The following is a 27,406-nucleotide window of genomic DNA, read 5'->3' as shown; positions in this document are numbered from 1 at the left end:
ATTTTACAATCTCAAGCATTTTTTTGATCGAAAAGTAACATCTCATTTAACTTTTATAACACGTGGGGAATATACAGCTGCTCGAACAATTGAGTTTTACTTGCGTATATTTTATCACACTTCAGTTGGAAATCAGTCGACAAGAAACCATAGCTGTACTAAAGCTTATCAACTGGAGTGTTTTTTTTATTTGTGCTTTTTTGAGCTATAAGCGGCCGTTTGGTGTAGTGGTTCTAGAACGGACTTCTATGCCGAGAGGTTCCGGGTTCGATTCCCAGCCGGGCAGAAATTGAATTAATGATGAATTTTCATTTCTGTGACGGGTCTGGGTGTAACATGTATGTATTTAAAAAGTATGTATGTAGTATATCAGATTGCAGTCCATAATACAAACATATAAATTGCTTACATATAAATAGCTAGATAACGCTGTGTGAAATTGTCCAAAGATATTTATATTATACCAATTTTTTATACCAATAATCATTTTGTAAAATATACGTAATTAATTGTACATTAAATAATTGCTCCAAACATTTAATTATTTCATAAAAAAGCCACAAGGTTTAAGTTTAAACTCCCCGTGGCTACTTCAATCAGGAGTTACGTACGGAAATAAGTCAGACTTAAGAGTTTGGGAGCCACGAGCTGGTAGAAAACATAAATAATGTTTCGCAGCAGCCGATACTATAAGTTAGAGCGTTAATCTTAGTTCAGCTTGCTACTTGGTGAGCTCCGTTAGAACTCTTGTACACTTCATGTTTTAACAGCAGAGATTAACTTTATTGGAAAATTACAGTAGACTTAATAACCCATACGTCTTACACATCAGACTATTGTGGTATATAATACTTACTGTCGCAAGCATACATTAAGGAATCTTACCAAAAAGGGGAAAAAGTATTTATTTTTTTAATAATACCGATAAGAAAGTGAAACGGCGTCAGTGAGCGTGCGGTTCGCTGGACGCGTGGGTTAGCGGTCTGCTGTCCACAAGTACTTCTGCTTCATGAAGAGCAGTGCACAGAAGCTCGTCTTTGGGCACTTTGCTCTGCCAGGATAGCTTTCAGTGCCGTCTTCACTGTTCGAACCATCCGTTCCCACTTCCCACGCTCCCAAAAGATATCTGTAGCCTGTAAAATAAATCAGGCCCAGTGTTTTTTCAGTCTGCTGCTATTTTAACGTCTAATAAATATAAAGTAAGTCTACTATTGATTGATGTATAACATCTAACTCAACCCTTATTCATACAAGTGCAGAACGAGTCCGTTCTCTTAGCAGGAGTTCTCTGGTATACAGTTTTATGAACTGCAGGTTGAGAATACAGTGTTTGCTCGTAACTTTTTAATAAGTTATACTATAATAGTAAAGAATAATTTCATTCCATCTTGTTTTACGATGTGCGCGTTTGTGTATGCATTGTTATAATTTTTTCAATACGCTTGCTCGTGATACAGCTATTACATACAATTTTATTTCTACAAATAAACAATTACTTTATTCATTTTGCGAAGTTATATACATCCGCATTATTGTATTTTAAACTTATTCCCAAGTGGCTCGTAAGACAGCATAGTTTATAGGTTCATAATGTAAATCGTACATTAAGTACACAAATTAGTTTAAATAGAGAATTCGTTCTGTTCGCACGCTATTTTTTCACAAATTTATTATTATTTACCTACTTAGCTCACTAATAACGTTGTATAAAATGTTTGAGTGTGGGATATTCTACCATTATAACTATTGTTTACTGGAGTAGCATAAATAGTGTATTTTACACAAATTCAGAAAACTAAACATGCATAAGACCTTGACTTCGTTCACATAGTGTCGAAACAAGACAACTTGAGGGTAATTTTAACGCCATTCAACATTGAACTTATGACTGACAATGTATGAAATGTCTATTTGTTGTCACTCAATGAAAGTAAGTAAAGGTCAATGACCTGCTGAATCATTAATGTGAATTTCCAAGAACATTTGAAGGCTTAACGCACAGTTTTTCACGCGACTTTCCTCCTAAAAACTTGTCCAACCTAAATTTTTCGAAAATATTCTTTTCTAACACAATCATAAAGTTGATTACGAAACTGTCGATTACATCCAAGTAAATTATTTGCAGAGAAAGCGAATTTAATGGTTGCCTTCCATTGATATCATTGCTGATTCTTCACGAGCGATATGAATATTATGAATAATGATGCAGTTTGGAACCTATGAACATTTCTATTCAAATTTTAAATGATTTGATGTTACATAAGTTTTCTTAGGCTTTTTAATTGAGCCAGCAAACAATTTAAGTGGATAGAACTTTTGAGTGAAGTTAGTTTGTGTTTTTGGCATATGTAGAGCCACAGATTCGTTTACGCCTAAATCTGAAAATTGTATTGTGTTCTCGGTTGTTACAACTGAAACGATGAAAGAAGAAAAATATTGTAACATTATTTATTCATAAACACTTTAGGAAAGACCTTTTAGATGAATCTTGCACTAGAAAATATATTTATGAAACCTATTTTATTAATCCAAACACACCAAAGTAATATTTGTCAGACGAACTGACCATAAATTACAAATAAATTAAATAAATATACCAGTAATCCAAATAGACAGTAACGAATAGCAAGACCACTTTATGTATATTAGAAGATCTTACTATAGGGGCAAGGTTATGGCGCGATTTATCTTCTAAAAGGATAATATATTTTCATAAATCAGCTGTGATATATTAACTGTCAAGATATGATCTTTGACTTACTACATTCTGAAGGGATATACTCAATATTATACAGATCGTTTGGTAGTAGTTTAGGTATCTGATGATAAATATTATTCGATTATATTCAATACATCGAGGAGTTAGCGGGTGATTTGGTATAATTGAACAATAATATCTATCAATTTGCGGTAATATATTATTTTGATTCATGACACAATATATTTTATTAGACACCAATTTTATCAAAATCCATTAATATAGGCGGATTTTATTAAATCTGCATTGTGTAATAATAGTCTAAGCCACCATCTTACTTTAACTATAACAAACGTCAAAAATCTGTCAAACACCGGTTAACGTTATCGTTATGCTTAAAGTAAGATGGTGCAACTCAGCCTAATTCCATGATGTGCCATTTATTACGTTTTGTTTGTGTTGTTAGGTAATATTGCAAGCTCCTAGAGGTCAATAGAGACAAAAAATAATCGAATTTATAGATCAAGATTATAAAATAGAATAAATACTTCTATGAGATGTTAATTGTCCCTCAATCTCATAAATAAATGTCAGGATCAGATCTCAGATGCGTTGCGCTCCTCCGAGTGACGCCTACGTTCCTAGTCGAGCAATGCGTCGTGTGGACACGCCATTTTTAAATTAAATTCCAAATATGGATATCCATATTCCGACTCCTTTATTGAACTTAGAACTTCAATAATAAAAGACGACAAACAGTAGATTACCATTGAATTGACTTAAAAAAATGGATCAAAGTCTGGATGTTATTAAGCTATTTAAACAACATGTTACACAATCTGTTATAGCATGAAAAGGACGAAACATTATTTTGTTTATCAACTTGACCTTTATTTATAACCATACCTCACATTAAGATGCGCGCTTTTCAATAAAAAGTATTTTATTAACATAACAACATGCTGTCCTTATCACTTGGCTATAAATGGAAAAGGACAATTTTCATCGACGCATCTTGATATCGGCCTTACAGTACAGTTGACAGCACATCGGACTTTATTGTGGTTGGAAAATGGCACTTATTGCAAGTGAATAAAATGCCACAACTTAGCTTGATGATGAGCTGTCGGTACGATGCGCGCGCGCCGGTTCCGGCCACGACTTTCCAATGAAAGCGACAGCGGCCTTGCTTCACGGACCGCGGGCTTTAGGGAATTTAGTTAGCCCACTTATAGTAACATTAACATAAATAATACTAGTTTTGCTCTAACAACGCAATAATCACAAAAAATCTAGGTGTAAACGCTCGGTTAATAGAGACAAGTTTTTGTGGAGCTGTAACAAACTAAAGGTACGTTAGTTTCACGCGAACATAAAAATATTAATATAAGTTTGTTTTATTGCTGACACATTTACCACTTCCGTCACTAGACACATTAGTTTGCTTTTTATGAAGCAAATCCAACAAAATATCGCACCCTTAGAATGAAAGTGACTTAACTCAAAATTCCTGTTACTCTCGATTTCACCATAAACTGACCTTATAAAGCATGCTCTATATCCCTGTATAGATAAAGTGACCTATCTCTTAGTAAAGGCAGAGCAACGTATACTTCGGTCTCTTTCACTAGTCCCGCTTTTCATGTATGCATATTGTGTGAAAGAGGCAGAACTAGTTTTACGTCGGCGGTGCTTGCGAGTGTACGTGTAAAATATCGGCGGATCTCAAATTGTATCTGTTTATTACAAAAATACTGTAAAGGTAAGTTCATGATTTTTTTGTCATAAAGTGACCTTTTAATAAATAGGTCTGTATTTAAACTAAATATGTTAGAGTATTCAGTGTTCATTTATGGATTCGGTCTGTTTAGTTAAAAATATAAATGAAGGATACACGACACTTTTACGAATAGGACTATTTATGACTGAACTAACCTAATTTAGTTTTGATATTTTTGATATTGCGCCTGTGTAGAAGAAAAAATAAAAAGGATTGATTAACATATTTTTGGAATATGTCTCTTTAATATAAAATTTGTTTAAGATATGCATAAATTTATGTACTTAAGAGTTTAATAAGTTGTGTTGTTTCAGATTTTACTTCACAAGTTTACTAGTAAACTAAGAGCTAGTGAACGCCAGACCTACGTCATTTTATAAAAGCTGAAAGTTTGTCAGCGTATGCTCCCAATATAGGTTATAATGTTGGTGAATTATGAAGTTTGGGTCATCGTGGCTTTGGGAGCTTTAGAGCTACCCTAAAAAACTGTCTGGCAAGGAGTTGGAACTGTCAAAACTGTGTGAGTGTTGGGGAAAATATTTCTAATTATTGCCAAAATATTAAACAAAAAAAAAAACAGATTTTATAGTATATCCTATATACTGGGAGCATACGCTGACAAACTTTCAGCTTTTATAAAATGACGTAGGTCTGGCGTTCACTAGCTCTTACTCTATAGTCAAAATAACATCAAGACAAGTTAGTTCAAGATATGTTTAGTTTGATGGTAATAACACCTCCAAACATGCAAACTGACAATGAAAACAAAGACAGGGAGCTTTTTTTCCCTCGGGGATGACGGAGTCAAACAGCTTCTGAAGAGCCTTTAGTGCCGGCGCTCCACCTGCTTTTAGAAGCTCAGCCGTGATTCCATCATCACCCTGTACCTTGTTGTTTTTCAGGTGTTTGAGAGCCATTCTAATCTCGCACAGACTGACGTCCGAGATATCTTATAGTGTCGGGTCAATCTAGCTCTTGGGTCTTCGGCTAGATTTGTGATCAGGTGTGCGTACACTCGTGATAATTTTCCGTAGAACCTCAACCTCTTCCAATATCTCAGGCCCCGACGAGATGACTCTGCCATCCTCGGTCTTCAGCTTGGTCAGTTGGCTTTGGCCAACAGACAGATCTCTTGCTATAGAGCCCTTGTTACGCTCAGTCGCCTCTTTAATTGGGTCTGTATCAAATTGGCGTAGGTCGCGAGTTGAGTATACTTGCAGAACCAAGTTTCTTCTCTCTTCCATAAGTTGGTGAGGTCAGAGATCTTTTTGGTTCCTTTTGAACGACGGGTTTTAATGAACTTAGACCCAGTCGTTTGGACAATTCCTACGAACCTGTCATTGCATTCGTCCACATTTCCGTAGTCTCCTAGGCATTTGAAAAGATTTTGCAATTAGAGATAAAAGCTTTCGGGGTTTTGGAGCTGGATGAGCGCTAGGCAGAGCGAAGACTTCATCCCCTTCATTGGATTCGCGGAAGATATCGTAGTCATGCTCGATGGCTTCTCGATGTATGAAGAGCTTCTCAACAAATGGTTCTTAAAATGAACATGGACAAGACAAAAATCATGTCAAATATCCATGTTGTAACCCACACCTCTGAAAGTTAGAGACTACACTCGAAGTTGTTGACATTTAGTGTACCTGGGACAATCCAGTTAGGTAGGTCCAACTTCGAGAAAGAGGTCAACCGTCGAATTGAAATCGTCGAAATGCCGCAGTGTCTCAAAACAAAAGTCTTTGACCAGTGTGTGTTGCCAGTGACAACTTAAGGATCTGAGACGTGGTCGCTTTCTATGGGCCTCATAAGAAGGCCCGAGGGCGATGGAGCGTGCTATTCTCGGAGTCTCCCTGCGCGATCGAATCATAGTGACATAGCAGGCAGAATCGCTAAAATCATGTGGCAGTGGGCGGGGTACACAGCTCACAGATTTGATGGGCCGCTGGGGCAAAAAAGTTCTCGAGTGGCGACCACGAATTGAAAGACGTAGTGGCAGGCCCTCCACTAGGTGGATCGACGATCTGGTGAAAGGTCGCGGGAGGTGCCTATGCGGGCGGCGCAGGACCGGTCGCTTTGGAAATCTTTAGANAGGTCGCGGGAGGTGCCTATGCGGGCGGCGCAGGACCGGTCGTTTTGGAAATCTTTGGAGTAGGCCTTTGTCCAGCAATAAGTAAACGTCATTCGGCTGAAACGAACGACTAAGAAGCAAACTATACCCTTGGGCTATACCTCGGTTAGTTTTTTTTTTCATACAAAAAGGCTATCTTATAGCACCCAATATCTGAATGTGTAATTTGAATTATCCGAATTATCCAACACTGTCTTATTGCTCACCTACCTACACCAAGAAATCTTTCACCCAAAAAGTAGTTGGTAGTGTAGGGTAAATCGACTAGTTACNACTTAATTAGTAAAAAATCTCATCAGTTTCAAAAGTATTTTGTAATAAAGTGACCTAATTTAGAAGTACTTTATATTTTATGTCAAAATATATACTAAATAAAGTATAATTACAAAAAATACTCTGCCAATGTTAACTCAAAAGGTTAATCAATAAATCTACTTAAAATCAATCAAATGCGACGGAACACGAAAGAGATATAGTAAAATGTATTCAAGACTACACTTTTTTGAAGACTTTCTTGTTCATTTACCACAAATTGCATTTTTTGGATTCGGTCACTTTCATTCTAAGGGTGCGATATTATGTATATCAAGACTAATGGCTTTTCTAACGCTGTATTAATGTTTCCATATTGTTCATAAACCCACTTCCCTTATTGAAAACAGCTAGCTTATTGTATACGATAATTAAAATATTCATTGAAGGCTTTCACTCGATTTTGAATGCAAAGTATCAAAATTGTTTCGTCGGAGTAGCGTCGGTTGATGTACCTCTTAATTTCCCAGTACATTTGTTAGGGATCTTCTGGGAGAATTACATAACAATCACGGCCCAAACAGGCTCATTTGCCGTATTTTATTGCCGTGGAGCGGCGGTGGATCAGCGCAGACGAAATGGGGCCGGTTCAACCGCTTTTAGCTTCATCGTGACCGCGAAATAGAGGTTGATTACGGTTAATTTCAAATAATAGACTACTATTATAAATTAATACGCATTTAAAAAAAGTGGCGAACAATAAACCGTAAAAAATACTTATCTCTACTTTTTTTTAAACGCAAATTATGGTTTTTTTAATGTAGTAAGTATAAGGCAGGTATTTGGCCACAATCGCACTTGATGTTAAATTTAAATTAAAGTAAACAAATGTGCCTTACTTTATGGCCGTAGATCAGCCCAGACGTATTGGGTTTGGGGCCGGCTCTACCACGCGATGAGTGAATAGATTGGTGCCCTAAGAAGACTAAATATGCAAATTATATCCAAAATATTTGTGTGTATTGATTCAACTGCAGTATATTGGTTTCTTGTGGGCAAGTCAAAATGGAATGGAATGGAATTATTTTTTGTTTAAGCAATATCTTTGAGAATCTCATTTTAACTGCAGTTTAATTTTAAAGTGCAATTAAACGGGACTTCCTAGAGTGTTTTAACAAAACAAAAAGCAAAGTTCAGGACATCGCATCGCCCCGGGACACATAAGCACAAGTCTCGCAGTAGTGCAACCGACATCCATACGACTTCTTTAAAGAAACTTGATTAAACTGCATGTTTATGTGTTTTCATATACGTATGGGTATAAAAATGCATTTTCATTGACCGTAAAGCGCAAATTTATATGTGACTTTTTTAATTTTAAACGAAGGGAATGTGCTAGCTAAGGCTAGCTAGCACATTTCCCAACCTGTCTGGTCACCTGTGTAGAGGTCCTCATTTTTTATTATGTTGTTAAAACATAAAAATAATAAAAAATACGAGATTCTTGAAAGAGAATTTATATTGCATTTTTTATGATTATACCTACATGCTAATGAGCATCAAATAATAATATTTAAATCAACACCTGCACTGGTTTCATCGTGCAATTATTGCTTAGGAACTATTAAAATAGAAAAGCATGTATTTACACGTGAGACATAGTAATACAACTACAATTAAGTCAATTACGAGTAATTCAACAATGTTTATTGTTTAAGTAATTTCGTGTTTCCAACTAATTTCAATTCTTAAAATTTTCTAAAACTAAGAGATTTTCTTTCTAAGAGAGCTAAAGAGCTGGCCATAAGAGCTCTTCGCGTCCATATTAGCTCGCGTTGCTGATTAAGCTCGCGGGCCAGTTGCTCGGAACTACCTCAGTGTAGTGCAGTGTGAGAGCTATAAACGAACTCGTTCGCTGCTGAAATTTTGTTGATAGAATTTTTCTAAAACCTCTCTACCTCTTTTTTATTAAGGTCATTAAATTGTTACTTATCGTCATTAATACTTTTTAAACACTTAAAATAGGTACCTACACAGTGAATTAATTACAATCTAATTTAAGTGAAAAACATTATATTTCTTTTGTTAATATCAAGTTTTCTACAATGAGTTTTTATATCGCTATAAAAGTGTTAATAAGCTAGTCATTGAGTGCACTCGGCGTCCATATTAGCTCGGAGATGATTAAAGTGCGATGCGAGCTACTTGCGCGGAACTAGCTCGCTAGCAATAAGTGAAATCTTATATTGCTGCACCTATTTTTTTATGAACATTTTAAAAAGTATATTAAAAATCAGCGTACTTCACAGTTAATACCACGCTATCATCCATTTAGTAACATAAAGTATTTTAATTTTTTTTTATCTCAACATGCGACTACGTAAAACAGACGTCATATTAATTAACCAGAGGGCCTAGGGTGAGTTTAAATCAAGTTCACTAGTGAGCGCGTTTAAAAAATGTATGAAAATTTTAGTTTTTGAACGTTTCCCACTAGGGGCGCTGTCCAATCCATTTAGTACCAAATAAATATTTTTTCTTTCTTTCTTTCTTTCAATCCGTCATACATTTAATGTCATTTTTTGACGCGCTCACTAGAGCGTTTGATTCTCACACTAGGCCCTCTCAATACAAATATGTTTTTGACCTCAAAAAACAAACCCTGTATTTTTGGAATAATTTATACATTTGCATTGCCACAACGTGTCATAGAAAAATGACGCATAAGTAAAACATTACCTCATTCAAGTAGATACGTATATCCGCATTATATGACACCGCTTAAAATCTCGCGTTTCGTCATTATTAAGCATTATAACCCATTATAACCATTGCGTTGTGGTTTTTGTTACGAATTAAACTATCTAGACTATGCGGTTAATAAGCGATAGACGTTAACTAACCGTTGTGTGAAAGCGTTGTTAATCGATCAAAATCGTCATGAATTATCGCACCTTTGACATAGTTGCTACTTACCTAATCTGTTGCTTGAGAAAACAAAGATTCGTAGAAACAAATTCGTTCGAGGTGCGTTTATTTAATCGTTTACTTAAATTGTAAGTAAAAAACCACAACATGGAGATAAATTGTTAACTAAAACAGAAGTGACCAGTGCATAATGGGCACTTTTGCAATGTCCGTCTACGTGGCAAATATTGTTTTGGTGATAATTGCAATTACCTACTTCTTTGAATTAAAACTAAACGCCCGTTACTGCCTATATAGTACGTTAAAACTCTGAGCATAGTCAGGCGCATAAATGGACATACATGGCCTCATTTTTTAACCCTGAAAAAGAGTCTATATTCTGAAATCATGTCAAAAGCCAGCAGTAGCGATGCAGACGCAAACTGTCACTCGCCGGGACAATGGGTGACACTTTTGACAGCTTCATTAAACCTGAGCTATTAATTACCTTAACATCTGGTAATTGACGATTGACGATGGTCCCCTTGGCCTACAATCTAAGTCGGTTTAATATTAAATTTTATTTACAACCCACTTAAGATGGAACGGATGGAAGATAGAAATATTACCGTGGATGATTAACTTCCATAATTAACAGTAACCGTGTAAAATCAATTATTTAACTTTGATTTATTGTGTAAGTTACAATACAATCGAAAATTTTATTGTAGTACTTTTATTTGGATAGCTGAATTATTACGTTTAATGTATTATTACGTGTAATATTTCACAATTGTTTTAATAAGTAAAAAAAAAGTTAGTCTGAATGCGTCCAATTTTGTGATGTAAAATATCAGTTTGCTAATTATTTTTTTCTTTTTGCAGATAATCCGTTACAAATTGCGAGTCAAGCGAAATACAGCAGGTAAGTTTTGTTTTAAAAAATTGTATCTACATACAGGGTGTGGTTTTGTAAAATAACGCCATTCTCAGGGGTGGTATTATACACGTCACTGATTAAAAAAAAAATTTTTTATTTTTATTGAAAAATCCATGAAATCAGGAAAATGGTATTATTACGCGGGCGAGCTATCGGACAGTCTCCCCGCTCTCCCGGGGCGGCGGCCGTAAGTGCTCGGTGGTGTAGCGGGGTACGCGGGGGTGGTGCGGGCGGTAACAAGCGCCGTCTCAAAAGTTTTGAACAAGATTTTTTAGTATTAACATTTTATTTATATTTTTCTTGTAATTACTTTCATGTGTACTACCACCCCTGAGATGGGCGTTATTTTACAAAACCACACCCTGTATTTCTAAAAAAGTCAATCTCAGTGCCTAATAAGATGTAACCTACTGAATCGTGATTTTAAAACAGATTACAATAGTTTACCACCAGTAGGTACTCTTGGTGCTGAAGCCCCATTGCGTTACTGTATTTCCATGTTATACAATAATTGCGTCGCTCCGTCAGTTCTGATGCAAATTACGGCAATGACACTTGCGCAAGCGTTAAATAGATCGTTCAGTATCGATCTAGATCGCGGAAAAGGTGATCGCACACCAAACTATGTTAAAAAAGTATTCAAATTTTCATTAATTATAAAAAATATCTGAGTTGAGTAAAGTATTGTAAATACAATTGGGATATTTAAGCCTTTACATATGTATTAGGATTTGAGTACATATTTTTGCACCGCCTTACTTTCTAAGTCTGAACAGTGGTTGATTAGTAGAGAAAAAGGCTTTAAGTCTGCTAACAATACAATTTCACGTGTAAAAAGATTGAAATTAATAATTAAAATACCTATATTTTCGACGACAGCTTTGTTTTACTTTGAAATTTAAACGTTATAGCAATACTTTCAAAATGTGTCACTTACTTCGTTTTGTCGTAGCTAGCCGTAGCGCGATGCGCGCGCGCACAAAAGAGTTCAACGCACGCGCTGCTACGTGCGCGAGCGCGAATAAATACAATAAAACTTGTTTGTTTAGTGTTTGTTTGTCTGTGTATTTTTATTGTCAGGGCTCTGAGAACCTTTGTATTTTTAGAATGAGTTATTGTACGTCTTTGCAGAAGTTCTTATTTTGATCCTAGGATTATTTATTACAAAAATTTCCTAACCTACTTTTCTGTTATAAACTAAACGACTAAAATGATACTTGATCCGTGCCTTACAAAGCAAGAAGATGATCTAAATGTAAAAAATAACTAAGGCATTTTGTAGAATGTCTAAAATATGATTTAAAATATTTTTATAGCATTGTAATTGCATCAATGTAAATAATTATTTATGTAGCACCTTAGTTTGTGCGCACCTTACAGTTCAACGCACGACTCAGCGCGCACGCTCTGTGCGCTATGGCCGAAACGCGCTTGCGCACTTAATTGTGGAAAAAATATGATTTCGGAAAGTGATACAATGCACAAAAAATATATGAGCAACAACTAAAGTTTACAAAATTGATAGCAATTACATTTTCAAGTCGTAAACTTTACCGAAAACACGTTTATCGTCAATGGGCTGAGTAGTGTGAGTTTACATCAAACGCGCTCACTAGTGCGCGTTTAAAATGAAAATTTTAGTTTTTGAACGTTTCCCGCTAGGGGCGCTGTACAATCCGTCATACATGTAATGTCATTTTTTGACGCTAGTGAGCGCGTTTGCTGAAAACTCACGTTAGGCCCTCAGGTCATTTTCTCTCCGCTTTATAATATGGAAGCAAATGGAGGATTTAACCACTTCTTCTCTAGCCAGACAGGTTGTGAAGGCACGATGCTCGCATATTTGTCCCATAGTCGAATTACAAAATCTATGGGCAGATAAGAAATGGTCCTAATCACTTGGCTTGAACCACACGACCTTTTGATCTAAAAATGCTTATCGTGTATTTAATCTCTACATTCTATGTATATTTTATGTTAATGTCTCTACACGTTTCAGTTACAGGCATATGTATACTGCGAAATGTATGTTTAAATTAGCTATGTGTTACAACGAGTGTCAATTACATTTGTGACAAAAAACCTTTATTAAAAATTAGATTAAAGAAATGGAGTAGTAACGCAATACTATGTAACACAAAGAAACATGATATAATAACATACTTTATGACAAAGTTCCGTTCTAATAATATTCGCAATTGTATTAGTAACTGCAAGAACTGTGTAACGAATGACTAAGCGAGAGTTGTTTATTTTTCAAATCTTGATTTTATTTTTTAAATTATGAGATAAAAAATATGTAGAAATAAGTATAACAAAGAACATCTTCAACTATCCCAACTAATATTATAAATGCGAAAGTAACTCTGTCTGTCTGTCTGTCTGTCTGTCTGTCTGTTACGCTTTCCCGCTTAAACCTCGCAACCGATTTTGATGAAATTTGGCATAGAGATAGTTTGAGTCCCGGGAAAGAACATAGGATAGTTTTTATCCCGGTTTTTGAAACAGGGACGCGCGCGATAAAGTTTTTCTGTGACAGACAAAATTCCACGCGGGCGAAGCCGCGGGCGGAAAGCTAGTCTTCAATAATATTGTATTGTTTGTTTGTTTGAATTGAATAGGCTCCGAAACCACTGGACCGATTTGAAAAATTCTTTCACCATTAGAGTCCTACATTATTTTTGATGAACATAGATGATAGATAAATTTATATTTTATTGAAAAGTTCGATAACATAATATTATTAACTCCGCCATTTTCCGCAACTTACGCAGACGAAATAAAATTGTAACAATAAATATTATTTATGTAAATTCTGGAATTAAAATAGTCTTAATAATATTGAAATGAACCAACCACAGGTGTGAATAAGTTTGCTATTTGTTTTAGTTTGGCAATAAAAAGGTAGGTAAAAGGATGTCAATAATATCTTGGATTAGTCATACAAAATAGATTGTAAACAAGCTCATAGACAACGATTAAATAGTCGTCTGTTTCCATCTATTAAGGCTGCGCGTGCGACTGTACGAATACTAATTTAACTACTACTATTAATCTTCCCGCCATACAAATCCTTATATTATACAAATTATATCAGTCTTTATGTAATTGGATCAAACTGCAAAGAACATTATTGAAATTACTGTCATAAAATGTAAAAGCATCCTTATGTAATATTATCAGGTTCTAATCTTGATTGTTCAACTTCCGTTATCACCATTTCCGCGTATTCTTTCTTTTCAAAATGCTATCTAAACCCGATTTAAGTCATCAATACAAAATATTATGAAACACGTAATCTACACATCTATAATCATCTTTATAAGAGTATTTTACACTTATTGTGTATTTTGGATAGTGTTAATAAATGAGTGCAAAACCACTTCTTTCATGAGTTATAGTTATAAAGATAGAAAAGTATTTGGTTTATATTATGAAATATTATGAAACTTTGCGAGATCGAATCAGAAATGAGGAGATCCATAAACGAACCAAAGTCGCTGACATAGCCCGACGGATTAGCAAGCTGAAGTGGCAATGGGCAGGGCACATAGTACGCAGAACTGACGGCCGATGGGGCAGAAAGGTTCTGGAATGGAGGCCGCGTACCTACCGGAAAACGCAGCGTGGGACGTCCACCTACAAGGTGGACCGACGACATCGTAAAGGTGGACGATCAACATGGAAAGCATTGGGGGAGGCCTATGTTCAGCAGTGGACGTCCTATGGCTGAAATGATGATGATGATGATGATGATTATGAAACCCTTACTTACGCCCTAATTCATAAACTATGAGGTCTCACAGTGCATGTGGACGCACAGTGTCACACACGAACCAATCACAGAGCTCTAATCAACACAGTGCGTTCGATTTGCTGCTTCACTTAAGCAAGCATCGTCTGTGAATACGGGTGGTAAACTCTATTCAAAATAACGCATAGTTTCATGCCTCACAGGCTGAATTTCAAATTTTAGGCCAATTACAGGCTTGATTCCTGCTTGATAACAGGCTTTAATCAAGCAAAGAATTATTTTACACTTGAACACATTAATTACCCTTCTCTTTGTAAAATAAAACAAAATGAGAACTTGGTGTTATGATTGAAATTCCATCCACCATTTTAATATCATAAATTGTATCTCATTACAGCGAAATAAATACATCAATTAATTAAGAAAATGCCAATCGCCTTTTAAGTAGCTACTAAGTGTTTATACGTTAATTATGATTTCAAAGCATTTAAAACATCTGTCAATATGATTTAAGCTTAAGCTTTGACATGCCAACGCAGAAATATGCTTTGCTAGCCTTAAAATACCTGAAGCTTAATGATGGAAATCATTTTAAGAATCTGGCGATAAAATATTTGGTGATAATAGAACTGCGTGTATTTTAAAGGTGTGCTGTCAATTTCGAGTTTTTTTTTAACCTTAATACTGTTAATTTTGTGTCCATATAAACATTACTTTCATATTTGTCAGCTGTAGGTATTACAGTTGTGGATTTCACAGAAAATTATGTCCAATCGTTTATCTATCGATAGAGAATTTATGCAAAATGTAGCGTCACAAATATAACACATGCCTTATTTATCGTTTCCAACGACAAGTAACTTATAATATGCTCGACTAGCTTTCCGCCCGCGGCTTCGCCCGCGTGGAATTTTGTCAGTCACAGAAAAACAATATCGCGCGCGTATTTGCTCACCGTTTAGACCTACCCTGGACTACGACAAACATTTTAAAACCAAAATCAGCACAATCGGCCCAGCCGTTCTCGAGTTTTAATCAGACTAACGAACAGCAATTCATTTTTATTTATATAGATATATAGATAGATAGATGATAGCTAGCGGCCGCCCGCGACTTCGTACGCGTGGATCCCGTTTTACCCACTTCATCTATCTTAAGCGGTTTAGATTTTTTTCATACAAATGTTTTTTCCCACTAACTTCCGTTCTCGTAAGAATTTTGCAATATCCTGTTGTAACTAAGCTTTAAGTTTACTAAGGTACCTGCATGCCAAATTTCAAGCGTCTATCTTACGCAGTTTAGATTTTTTCATACATATGTTTTTTCCCGCTAACTCCCGTTCCCGTGGGAATTTTGCGATATCCTGTTGTACCTAAGCTTTAAAGCCTTTTTTAAGCTTTGTTTACTAAGGTACCTGCATACCAAATTTCAAGCGTCTAACTTAAGCGGTTTAGATTTTTCATACAAAAGGATTTTCCAGCTAATTCCCGTTCCCGTGGGAATTTCGGGAATTCCTTTCTTAGTGCACCTCTACGGTACCTAAACTACGTCCCTTCCAAATTTCAAGTTCAAATTTCAAGCCTACGTTTAACCGTTTAGGCTGTGCGTTGGTCTGTCAGTCAGTCAGTCAGTTTCTCCTTTTATATATTTAGATTAAGCTTAGTAACGCATTTGGAAATATGTATACCTACATTTTATTAGGACATTACTGATGTATGATTTCATACTTCCCGACAGACGGGTTCAGCGTGTGTGTAGATTGGTTATGTCATAACAAGAACTTACACTTAATTGCTAAAATTAGTAATAATATAATTACGTCAATTAGCCAATAATTTTAACCTCCTCTGTGGTCTAGTGGTAAGACCACCTGTTTCAGACGCAGAGGTCCCGGGTTCGATTCCCAGCGGGGGCAGATTTTTCTGTTCGGTTTGGTTGGTGGTAGGGCTTGTTCTAATTCCGCCTGGCTAGCTACCACCATCTTACCTAAGTCTGTCGCCATAACAACAATGTTAACAGCATTGTTGTGTTCCGCCAGTTAGAGGTAAGATAGCCAGTTCCTCCGTGGTTGAGGATTCCGGGTGAAGCTCGCTTCCACCTTCGGCCTGATCGTCACTTACCATCAGGTGAGATACAGGCCAAGAGCTTCCTCGTTGTGGATAAAAAAAAAATATTACAGTTCAATTTTGATTGTACACCTAGTAACTGGTAGGATTAGTACGTATATTGGAAAAAGTTTGTTATACAATTTTTGACAGGTTTGCTTCAATACTTAAACTGCCTGTCTACTTACTTCGGCACTTCAGGACTGAAAAAATGTTGGTGCTTATTAATTTAATTTTATAATACTGGTTACACAAACACGTGACTCGGTAACTGGATGTTACACTTATTGGACGAATGAAATGCTGGTAGCTGGGTCCGACTTGAAACGGGTGATTGTTAATCAAATATTGTGTTCGAGTATAGGTATGTTAATAATGTAAACTAGAGCGACGTTCCATCCAGCATTAATAATTGTAAACTTTCATGAAGTAGAAAATTTAAGTATTTGGCAGTTAGATTGGTATCTTTAGAATAATTTTATCAGCCTTTGTTTACCAACTGATTTGACATTAATTTTACCTCAGACCTGTGACATAACCCAGCGGTGATGTTGACTAAGCGTCTTCAAAATCGCATAAACTTTAAATACAAAGAATGCCATATTTTAATACAAAGAAGATATGGTATATTTTCCATAATCAATTAACATTAGCAGAAGGATCAGCCGCTCTCTCCGCAGACAGACGCGACAGGTTTGTCCGCTTTCGCGATCGCAACTTACCGAGAGCTCGTGTTTCCTGCATCGGTATGGCGTTTAACGATTATCGATTTAGCACATGTGTCGATTTGGGATTATGTACAGATGGGCGAAGGTCGTTGCGTTTATCGTACGATCCTGTAGCTATCAGATGATAGGTACACGGTATTGGTCATCTGCATTAGGTGACGCTTGGATTAAATGTATTGGTACTAAGCCTGACAGCGCAATAATAGAAGAAATGTATTTTTTTTCTCCCTTGCCCAAAGAATAACTGGCAGAGAATGCCTTGTGGCATTAAGTTCGATCTATGTCCCATTAAAGAATAACAAAATAAAATTCTCTGCGAAACAGAAAAAAAATAATTTCAGCAATCGCCTCATTTAATCTGCTAACGGTTTATAAAGTTGAAAATTTAATAAAAACGTCGATCATACTTCAGAGCGGTAATAAGCTTTTTCAGCTCATTAATTGAATGTCATAACTCAATTACCCACGGTGAGTTCAAGATCATTGCCCTGAATTGACTCAACAAGGGTAATATTGGCGGAACTAACAAAACGTACCTACATGTAAACATAACGTGTATTTTGACATGTACATTAGGGCGCGAAGTCGTGAACTTCGGACGAAAATATTCGCCAAAGAAACTGGCCTTGTGTAAGTGGAATGCGTTTATCGCGTGTTCCGTATATTGAGAGAATAGGAAAAGTATTTAAAAATTTTGAAAATATATTCTGTAATGCTCTAACTTAAATTGCAATATGAAATTGGTACACATTGATATTTGAACCTTATCTGATGGACCTTCCTGAGATGATTTGAAAACATAATATACCTGGATTCTGACTACCTATGTCCGCAAAATTCGGCATTGTGTAGGCTTTGACCCAACCTGCAATGCCAATATATTTATTATACTTATTTTTCAAACATCTGGGTGGTCTATCATTGCTTATGAATTTGGCATACTCGTGGCTTGGATTTAGCAGTTCCTGGTGAGCTGTGTCAAGGGTCCCTTACTCACATGCGGGTCTCTAATAACATGTCCGCTCGGCTCGTGAGGCCGCGTCACGAGGCCCGCGCCATTAGGTAATGCCTTTACTTTTGTACGTCTAGCTTCCTTGTGTGTGAATATGACATCACGTTCAATATTTTTGTTGTGTGTGGTCTGCTAAGAAACTTACGAGTAAATACTGGGTTGTCAAATGTGAAGTATATTCCTTTGTGCAGGCTACAGGCCATACGGAAATAGGTAATCACCTACTATTTCAAAATCTTAACTACCTCCAATTAGGTGTTACTGAAACTAGTTTATACAAAGAGGAAGAAACTAATTTGTTTTAAGTTCAAATTCCAATTAACGGCCGGATAAGTTTCATTAAAAAGGTTCCTAATTTTGTGTCAGTAGATCAAACAACTCGAAACAAATCTACCGAACAATCTTCTGTTTAACAAACTCCCAAAGTGGGAGCCAAATTAAAAATATGTGCCAAGCTGAGCAACTAAACTTCTCTTGAAATTAGTGGTGAGACGTTTCAAAATGTACTCGTATTTCTTCAAATTTAAACTTTGATTGTCCCGAAACTGGGACAACTAAGGAAGTATCCTTTGTAATCTCGGAAAATCTTCGTCAGTAATCAAGCGCTGGATTCTTTGCTGAAGACAAACTGTGTAAACTTTAGGGTCAGAATTTCATGAGAACAATTGTAAAAATTTGGACGCACGCACAAAAGCTATTTGTCATAGTGATTGTTGCCGGCATCTGGGCAGTGGTATAAATCGCGGAGTTTGAGCATTAGCCGTCCGTCCGCCCCTAACGGGCAGGTAATAATTTCAATCTGCAGCTATCCTAACTTGGGAACGGGCGAAGTTGGACACATTATCTTTTAATTTCAGCCCAACGTGCGGACAAATAAGACGCCGGAGCCGACGCAACCCGAACTTGAGTCCGACACAGAAATAAATTGACGCGGAGATCGCCGTCCGACTGTTTCTAAAGCAATGAGATACGAAATTCTCATTAAAATTTTCAGACTGGAAGTCGGAATCCCGGTGCTCCATTGAATTCCGCCTTTTGAAACTGAATCACAAGTTTTAATGAATTACTCTGACAATAAAGTGTAGAACACAAAAATCGGTTGCTCATTTATAACTAATGAATCGAAAAGTGCGAGATCATCCTTGAAACAGTTTCCTGAAGTCGCGGTATCTTGCACAATCCTGCAATTAACATTTGGAAAATTAATAACAAAGCAACCAATTAGAACAGGTCTTCCCTGTTGTCTTAAAAAATGGAAACATTCTATCATCCATAACTTTTATTAAATAACAAAATAAGCACACAAAAATAAACACGCAATCTTACTTACCTACTCATTGTTACAAATACTAATTATTAAATAAATGCTTAAAGATTTCAAATGTATAACCGTTGAACAAAATTAAATACCGTGACTGAAAACGTTCCAAAAAGTCGAACCTTGTATGACAATAAGACTAAAAATTGTAAAAGGCCGTTCATGTTTACATTAGAGGATGCTATTTTAAGAAGGAAGTGATACGGAACCTCTCAGTACACTTCACGCACGTCACGGACGATTCCATTATAACTATTAAAGCGAACGTTAGAAGGTTTCGGGTAAAGTAAACTAACATGCGCGATGCAACTGTTGCTTCATAAATTTTAATTAGTTATAATATACATATACGTTCGCTCGAAACGTGAATAATCTCTCTCCAACTAGCTCCGAATTTGTTGCTTCAAAAAGGAATACAGACCTGCAGATTAGCAGCTCTTTCTTTCTTGTAAATGTTCACAATTGTTGTGACGCAATCATTTTTATTCATGTTTGTTCTGTCTACTTATGGTATAAGTTACAATTAAGGATAATTTTGAATCAACTGTGCGCTTACCATGAGTTTACGTTAGGTGTGCTCGCTAGCGACTGCGTAAAAAAATGACATTAATTGTATGACATATTGTGCAGCGCCCCTAGTGGCTACTTTCAAGAAACAAAATCTTCATAGAGATTTTTGACGTACTCGCTAGCGAGCACACCTAATGTAAACTCATGGTAGGTACACTGATATCTTATCATCATCATCATCATTTACATCATGTTTTAGGAACCGTTTCAAAGTTATTACAATATTGCTTCTAAGACTGACCAGCGTCAGCTGAGAGTCGAGTTTTCATCTTACCTTGTATTATGCTAATCGGCGCCGAGTTCTCTACAGAATGAATTTAATTTCTTCAGGGCCGCCCGTTTAGAAGTTTCTTTTTCCCGACTTATTCAAATAGGTACTTACTGATTAATTTCGGGAACTCATTCTCAGTTTCATCGAATGAAACAAGTTTAATTAACAAGTTCAGTGCGACTCAGCGAAATTAAAATGGCCGTCTTTGCTATTTAAGGTGCGTCTTCACTAAGGCGTAATTTGACATCGAAGTTTCGGCCGAGCGTAACTAAATCGTACCATTAATTGAATTATGCCAGGATTTATACCATTCACCTTTTTGCTGTTGAGTTGCCGATATTTCAACAGTTGCACGCGCCATGATCACAGCTAAGGTCATGAAAAAAGTAAGTAGAATTTAATATTTGTCAATCGTGAATTTCTAGAAACTGGACTAGAAATTCACGTAATTTTGTGAAATAAACGCAGTTTGGGCACAAGTTAGGCATAGTTGGTATGGTTTACGGAGAACTGTACCAATTGGCAGACGACTATATTAAAACACTTTGTGGTCATGCGGTGGCTTCAGTCAAATACCTACTTTAATGCTAGAACATTTTGTTACCTAAAGCTGTTGGTGGCTAAGAAAATACATCTTTATACACTAAGCTTAACGTTTAATAAAGTTATTTTAGGGAACACCTTCCGAGACGTTCTTAGTTTATCAGTGACGGGATAATTAAATCTAGGATTAATTTTGTACTTGCTCGAGGGTTTACTCTGCTGGATTTAAAATAATAAAAACAGAAATTAAAAAAAGTTCTAATTTGAGGTGCTATATTTATTTTTCTGTTTGTAAATACATTTACTTCCAAACACTAATTAGGTATTCATTGTGTGTCACTTTTCTAGTTGATCTGTTTTATTTACAATCGTAACCCTTAGTTACGACTAGACAGGAACAAACAATGATGTATTACCATAATAAATAAACATGAAAATATTATCTACATACGCTGGAATATAAAATATTGCTTTCATTGTTCAATAGCATTCGGCGATCAATCTAGTTTAGACATGGTTGACAACGCGGCCCGATATATCACAGGCGCGGTAATAACCGGCTATTTGACACTATCTTAATAAGACAATACGTCACATTTGTTGAATGGGCAAACATTTAAGCAGTTTTGACATACGCTTTAAATTAACAAATATGGTTCAAGACAGTTAAAGGGCTTATCTTATAAGAGTTGGTACCGGTTACTCCACTCTAAATTACAAAGGATAATATGTTTTTTTAATGTGAGTGCTGTGTTGTGTCAACTGTGGTCATCTACGTTTATAACAAACCAGTAAGCCTAATGACGTGCTGACTGTACCACAAGTAAGTATAATAATTTACTATTTATAGGTACTTTCACACCAGGTCCCCAGGGTCCTCTACCTGTGAAGCTATTCATTATACTCATTCAATAATCATTTTTTATAATGATATAATGATGAATGGATTGTCTATCACTCTATCTAAAAAAATCCTCATCAAATTGACTTTCGGTATCGTCGCCAAAGGTCACGCGCAGCTCTCTCCGCGACCTGTGCGCTCGCGCAACTGTTATGTGGAAGTTATTTCCTCGATAACGGCTATACGGAAATTTATGCGAATTTATACAGCCTGCTCTTTCTCTGGTAATCAGGCAGTCTTCGAAAAAAGGATGCTTTTAAGTTGATTCCACAAGACATTCTAGGATAGTATAGTTGTGTAATTCACGAAGGCGAGTGAGCTTTAGGTACATGAGTGGTGGCTCACTACTGTTCGTTTTTCAAAAGTTTTGATAGACATTACTACGTACACACACGAGTAAAGCTCACTCGCCTTCGTAAGTTGCAAGAACTATTCATATTATTTTGTATCTTATTCTTTACATGACATTATTTATTTAAAGCTTTATTTCCCAAAAACTTAATGCCATATGGCATTCTCTGCCAGTTAATTGGGCCAAACAGAGAGAAGGCGGTGCAAAAAAAAATAAGAACATTACCTACAAAAACATCAGAAAATATAGGAGGACATTACTTTATTAAGTGAGAAGAAATTGAAATGGACACTTGTTATCCTGCTAAAATATCGTCGCCTAATATTGACTTTTATTAAAATTACTAGGTAGGTATAATAAAAGTAAACCACTTATTCTTGATTACTTTATAAATACCTACTTCGTTCGTTCGTTTCAGCCGAAAGACGTCCACTGCTGGACAAAGGCCTCCCAAGGATTTCCACAAAGACCGGTCCTACTCTGCTCGCATCCAGGCACCTCCCGCGACCTTCACCAGATCGTCGGTACATCTAGTGGGAGGCCTGCCCAGCCCACGCTACGTATTCCGGCTCGTGGTCGCCATTTAAAATACTTATCATCGTTTAATAATATTTGCTAGTGTATGTACACAAAAGATAAGTAATATCATACGTAACCGTGCATTTTGTATCAACAAATATGTTTCTAATCCTATTAACAAACCATCAGATAAGGCACAGACAGACGGTGTTTAATGATACATAAATGTAGATAAAAAATAACCGTGGTAGGTGTTCCATACAATCCATACAATTTTTTATGAGGATTACACCAAAGATGATGCCATGTCATGTTAGGTAAGACTGTTTTTGTTCAAAGATTTCAACCCACACTCCTAGAAACAATTGGCGCAAAAAACATGGTTTTAATCATCTTTATTTATAAGCTGGAACGGGTTATCCTCAATTAAGATTATGATATATCATATGGGTAGGTAACCATAACGAAAAAGTAGTTAAGTATACAGGTGTAAGTATAAACTTAAGAAGATGATAGGCTAATGCATGATCATGTTTAAAAAAAACCATTAGTAAAATTATCAACATTCTCATGTAGGGTGATCGCTATAGTAATTAGCCAATACATAGTAATTGACCAACTTGCCTAAAATAAAAAGAAACAAGCCTAATGGAAGTTATTAAGAGAGGAAAAGAGACAAATATTTTTTCTGAGCAATACGCAGTCCAATGTAAATATTTTTGTCTCTTACTTATTAACAATCCAATATACCTACCAATAACTATGTATAAGCTAATTACTATAGCAATCACCCTACTCTTATTATAATATCTTATGTACTCTTTTTGAGACATTCTGTATAATGTACGAGTATACTTTCTGTTTAATCATCTTATAGTTCTAACAGCCCCGGTGTTTATGACTTGAATTTACGGTCTAACATGGTTCAATCAGATCGGTTCAACTTTCTTTGTACACTAAATAGTGTGCTTTCATTAGAACATTGTATCTTTTCCTAAATGTAATTAAAATTGTTTAAAACTTTCAAACCTACGTGGTATTTAAATTCATTTAAATTTCAATGAGCGAAACTCAAGAGATTTACTTTAGCCAATTACAGTAGAGGAACTATTAAACTAATTCAAGTTAGTACAAACGATGTAGATCAACGTACCATAAAATGTCAATTTTATTTTGAGTTTTATGACCTAAAAGTAAGGTTTACAATCATTCAAACATTTTCAAATTGTTGATAGGCTAATATGCGTACGACTGTACATGCTAAATGATTTTCCTTAGACGTGGTAATTGGGTGTCAGACATTTCATTGAAATGCTAGAAAATTACAGTCGTCAAGGGAAATTGCCTATAATAATGGTTGGAGGCGAATACCTTATCTTACTTCTACAGAACACTCGTAAGTAAACATGATATTATGTTTGCCGTCCATAGAAATATAGTAACACTAAAAACTTTTTACACTTTGTAGGTATGTAAAATCGTGTTTTGGTAACTTGAAAAATTATAGGTTCCTCATTCTTCTTCTTCTTCTGCCTCGCCTTATCCCCTTAAAGGGGGTACGGCGGGCTTTCCCAATCATGCCTCAATCCCAATAGGTTCCTCATTCATTCATCATTTCAGCCATAGGACGTCCACTGTTGAACATAGGCCTCCCTCAATGCTTTCCACGTCGATCGATTGGTAGCGGCCTGCGTCCCTGCTACCTTTACGATGTCGTCGGTCCTCATTAATTATTCCCAAATATTGATTTCACTTCTATCAAGTGTATTTTGCAACAAAAGGACACGTTTTTCTATCTCCTAAAAAAAATCCATCTCTACATTACCATTTAGCTCCAGGACGTCCACTGTTGAACAAAGGTCTCCCACAATGATGACTGCATCTGCCTTCCTGCTACTTGTACTTATACAGGGTGTNTGTATATTCAAAAATAGCTTAAATTGTAGGTCTAAACCAAAATTTTGTCCGTCTGTTTATTTCAAAATAAAATATTCCGTATCTTAAATCACCAAAATATCATTTCCATTATGAATTTCAAAGCAAATTTTAGCCAAATCCGTCGGAGATAGCTATGAGCCTCGTGCATAAACTTGTCAGTCGAGATTTAGTTAAACCCTGGCTTTTACTGTATTTCCTCTAGCTGCCTTGATTTACAAACATTTTAACAGGTGTACCAGCTAAATGCTATAGTAGTCGTTTCTGGTACTATTACTCTAGTTTTAATATTTTTTGTATATTTTATCACACTAAAATAAAATAAAATATACATTTATACATAGATATTAGGGCACTAGGGGACAAAAAGCTGAACCTTGAAATATCAATTTTTAACATTAAAATTCGGCAGTTAAATATCCATAGAATAGAAAGACTTGCGTAATTGTTGTAGAAAGAACTACGTGATTCTTAAAAACTTTCATTGATTTCAAATAGCACTTCTCGATTTCAAATGTTAGGCACAAAGGCTCTACACACCTAATTGCCGATGCGTGTCGGCATTGTAACGATGATATAATCATCAAAGTTAATTCTCAAATTGAAAAATTAGAAATGTGCTAGCTGTCGGCGTGGCCTCCGGCAATGTGTACAGTGCTTAGAATTACTATGAGATTTTCACAATCCGTTTACTGTGACAACCCAAATCTCATTCAAACGAATCCCATCAACTAGTAAAATAACAAATGACAGATCAATTTGAAAAACAAATTATCTTCAATTGACATTGATAGTATAATATAACCTTTTTACCTCATTAACGAAATGTCCTTTATTTTCAAATCGAGGACCGACCAATAAAATATCTATTAAATATCTCATTTAAATGTTCAACAACATGCTAACTCCCTTTCAAAAAAGTCATTTAATGACGAGCCCTGAAGGTTGTTAAAACTGGATATTAGTGGGTATAAGCGGTTTACAGTGGTTAAGGAGACAACCAATAAAGAAACAGATTTACCGTCAATGGGATGAAGGGCTTCTAACGTACCCTAAATAAAATGGCTTTTCTAAATTTTGTTCTGAATAGCATTCGTTTAAATTGGATTTAATTAAAATAATTTTCAATCATTGAATCAATCAAATTATCTAATGTGCCTCATTAATTATTAATTAATTTCACTTTTAGTTGCTGCTAAGTCATTGTCATAGTCATTTATTCCATAAACAATAACATTATCGTATTTATCGTATATAACTGGATTTTGCAAAACCATCAAACATACAAATAAGCTTTCCTATTTTTAACCGACTTCATGTTTAATAAACTAGTTTGAAAATAACAAAAATTGTTCCACCTTATTTTTTAGAGTAAGTTTTTTTTACCTAACTTTCCTTTCCGTATTATTTTTTTCTAACAAAGTCAGAACGTATTTTATAACATCCCTTCATAATATCATATGTATCACGCACAAACGCTTATGTCACAAATATGTGACAACATCAAAGCATTCATTTCTGTCATCATCCTCGAAAGATATCCCTCTTCGTAGAAGGGCCAACCCTATTTTAAATAACTTGGCTCTACATGTAAAATAAGTCATTTATGATATTTCGAAACGCAGGGCAGTTAGCGCCACGACGCCCTACGGCGATCTGTCAGCCCTACGTAAACTATAATAGAAAATTACTTTCCTATAACTTTATACTAAGTGATTTCGTTGCTACCGATCCCTCGTGGCGTAGACAGTTTATATAGATATAGTTACTATAGCAAGCAGCGAAATGAGGCGCAAATTCGAATCCCAAGTTTCTAATTCATTATTAAGAACAATCATAAAGTTTGGAATGAAGGATTTTAATTAAAAGTTACTCATTTGTTTGTTTCAGAAGGACAGAGCCACGTCGTCTTTGGTGAGTAAATTATTGTGGCTATACTTTCGGATCGATGAGTCCGTGATTTTTGGATTTACTTTTGGTGTCATTTTGTTTTTGTAAGACCTAAAAATTCACGGTTCAATTTTTTTTTGTTAAAAAAATTAGGACACTAGAAGCATTGTTACAGTCTACAAAAACGTTTGTTACAAACTAGCTTCTATTACCAGTACATAAGATGTCTGAGAGTCATAAGCTCTATGTGCTATCTGTACGAGCAGTTTTCCAGTACAGCACATCACGTATTTCCACTAAATAGAAGTGGACCATCGAACGTAAGTGGCCCCTACCTGCCCCACTTAGAAGAGCATGTCTTATTAAATTCGGCTGAGCGGGAACTATCGGACCGGCGCCACGGAAATCAAACTAATCGATTTTCATTTCGCTGGCAGGAAATTAAATCCTTTGAGAGTCGTTGTCGATAACGGATTTAACGGGGCTAAGCACGACACGTGTTCGCCAAAGCTTAAAGCTCTGCCGTGCAAAATGTTTAATATAAACGTGCTGTCCTCATTACTACAGGTTTATGAGGAATGGAGTTTTTTTGCTCGGTTAAAATAAGTGTATCTCGTTTTTAAGCTGCATAGGTGATGCTCATTATAACAGTGAAATTTTAAATTCCATGAAACACGGTTTTTATTTGTTAGAGAGGACGCATATTATGCGGTTTTTAGTATGCAAGTCTTTTTATGGTTCCACCCAAATTAAAATGATAATGAAACAAAATGGCGTACAAGAACTTGGCAAGGCAAAGCACA

The 27,406-nt window shown here is 35.9% G+C and overlaps 1 protein-coding gene across 3 annotated transcripts in view; it reads left to right on the top strand.

Annotated features, from left to right (window-relative positions):
* Nucleotides 1–27,406, top strand: part of LOC114355276 (uncharacterized) — a 157,738-nt gene that overhangs the window by 21,215 nt on the left and 109,117 nt on the right. For all 3 annotated transcript variants that reach the window (XM_028308036.1, XM_028308038.1, XM_028308037.1), the window contains 2 exons: nucleotides 10,651–10,690; nucleotides 26,604–26,627. The gene's annotated coding sequence lies outside the window, so the exon portion shown is untranslated. The remainder of the gene's footprint in view (nucleotides 1–10,650; nucleotides 10,691–26,603; nucleotides 26,628–27,406) is intronic.

Source organism: Ostrinia furnacalis, unplaced genomic scaffold (genome assembly GCF_004193835.3).
Source record: "Ostrinia furnacalis isolate ACB-3 unplaced genomic scaffold, ASM419383v2 OfSCF2378, whole genome shotgun sequence".
NCBI classification, from domain to species: domain Eukaryota; kingdom Metazoa; phylum Arthropoda; class Insecta; order Lepidoptera; family Crambidae; genus Ostrinia; species Ostrinia furnacalis.
The sequence above is the reverse complement of the archived record's forward strand: the minus strand, read 5'-3'. Positions and strand labels throughout refer to the sequence as shown.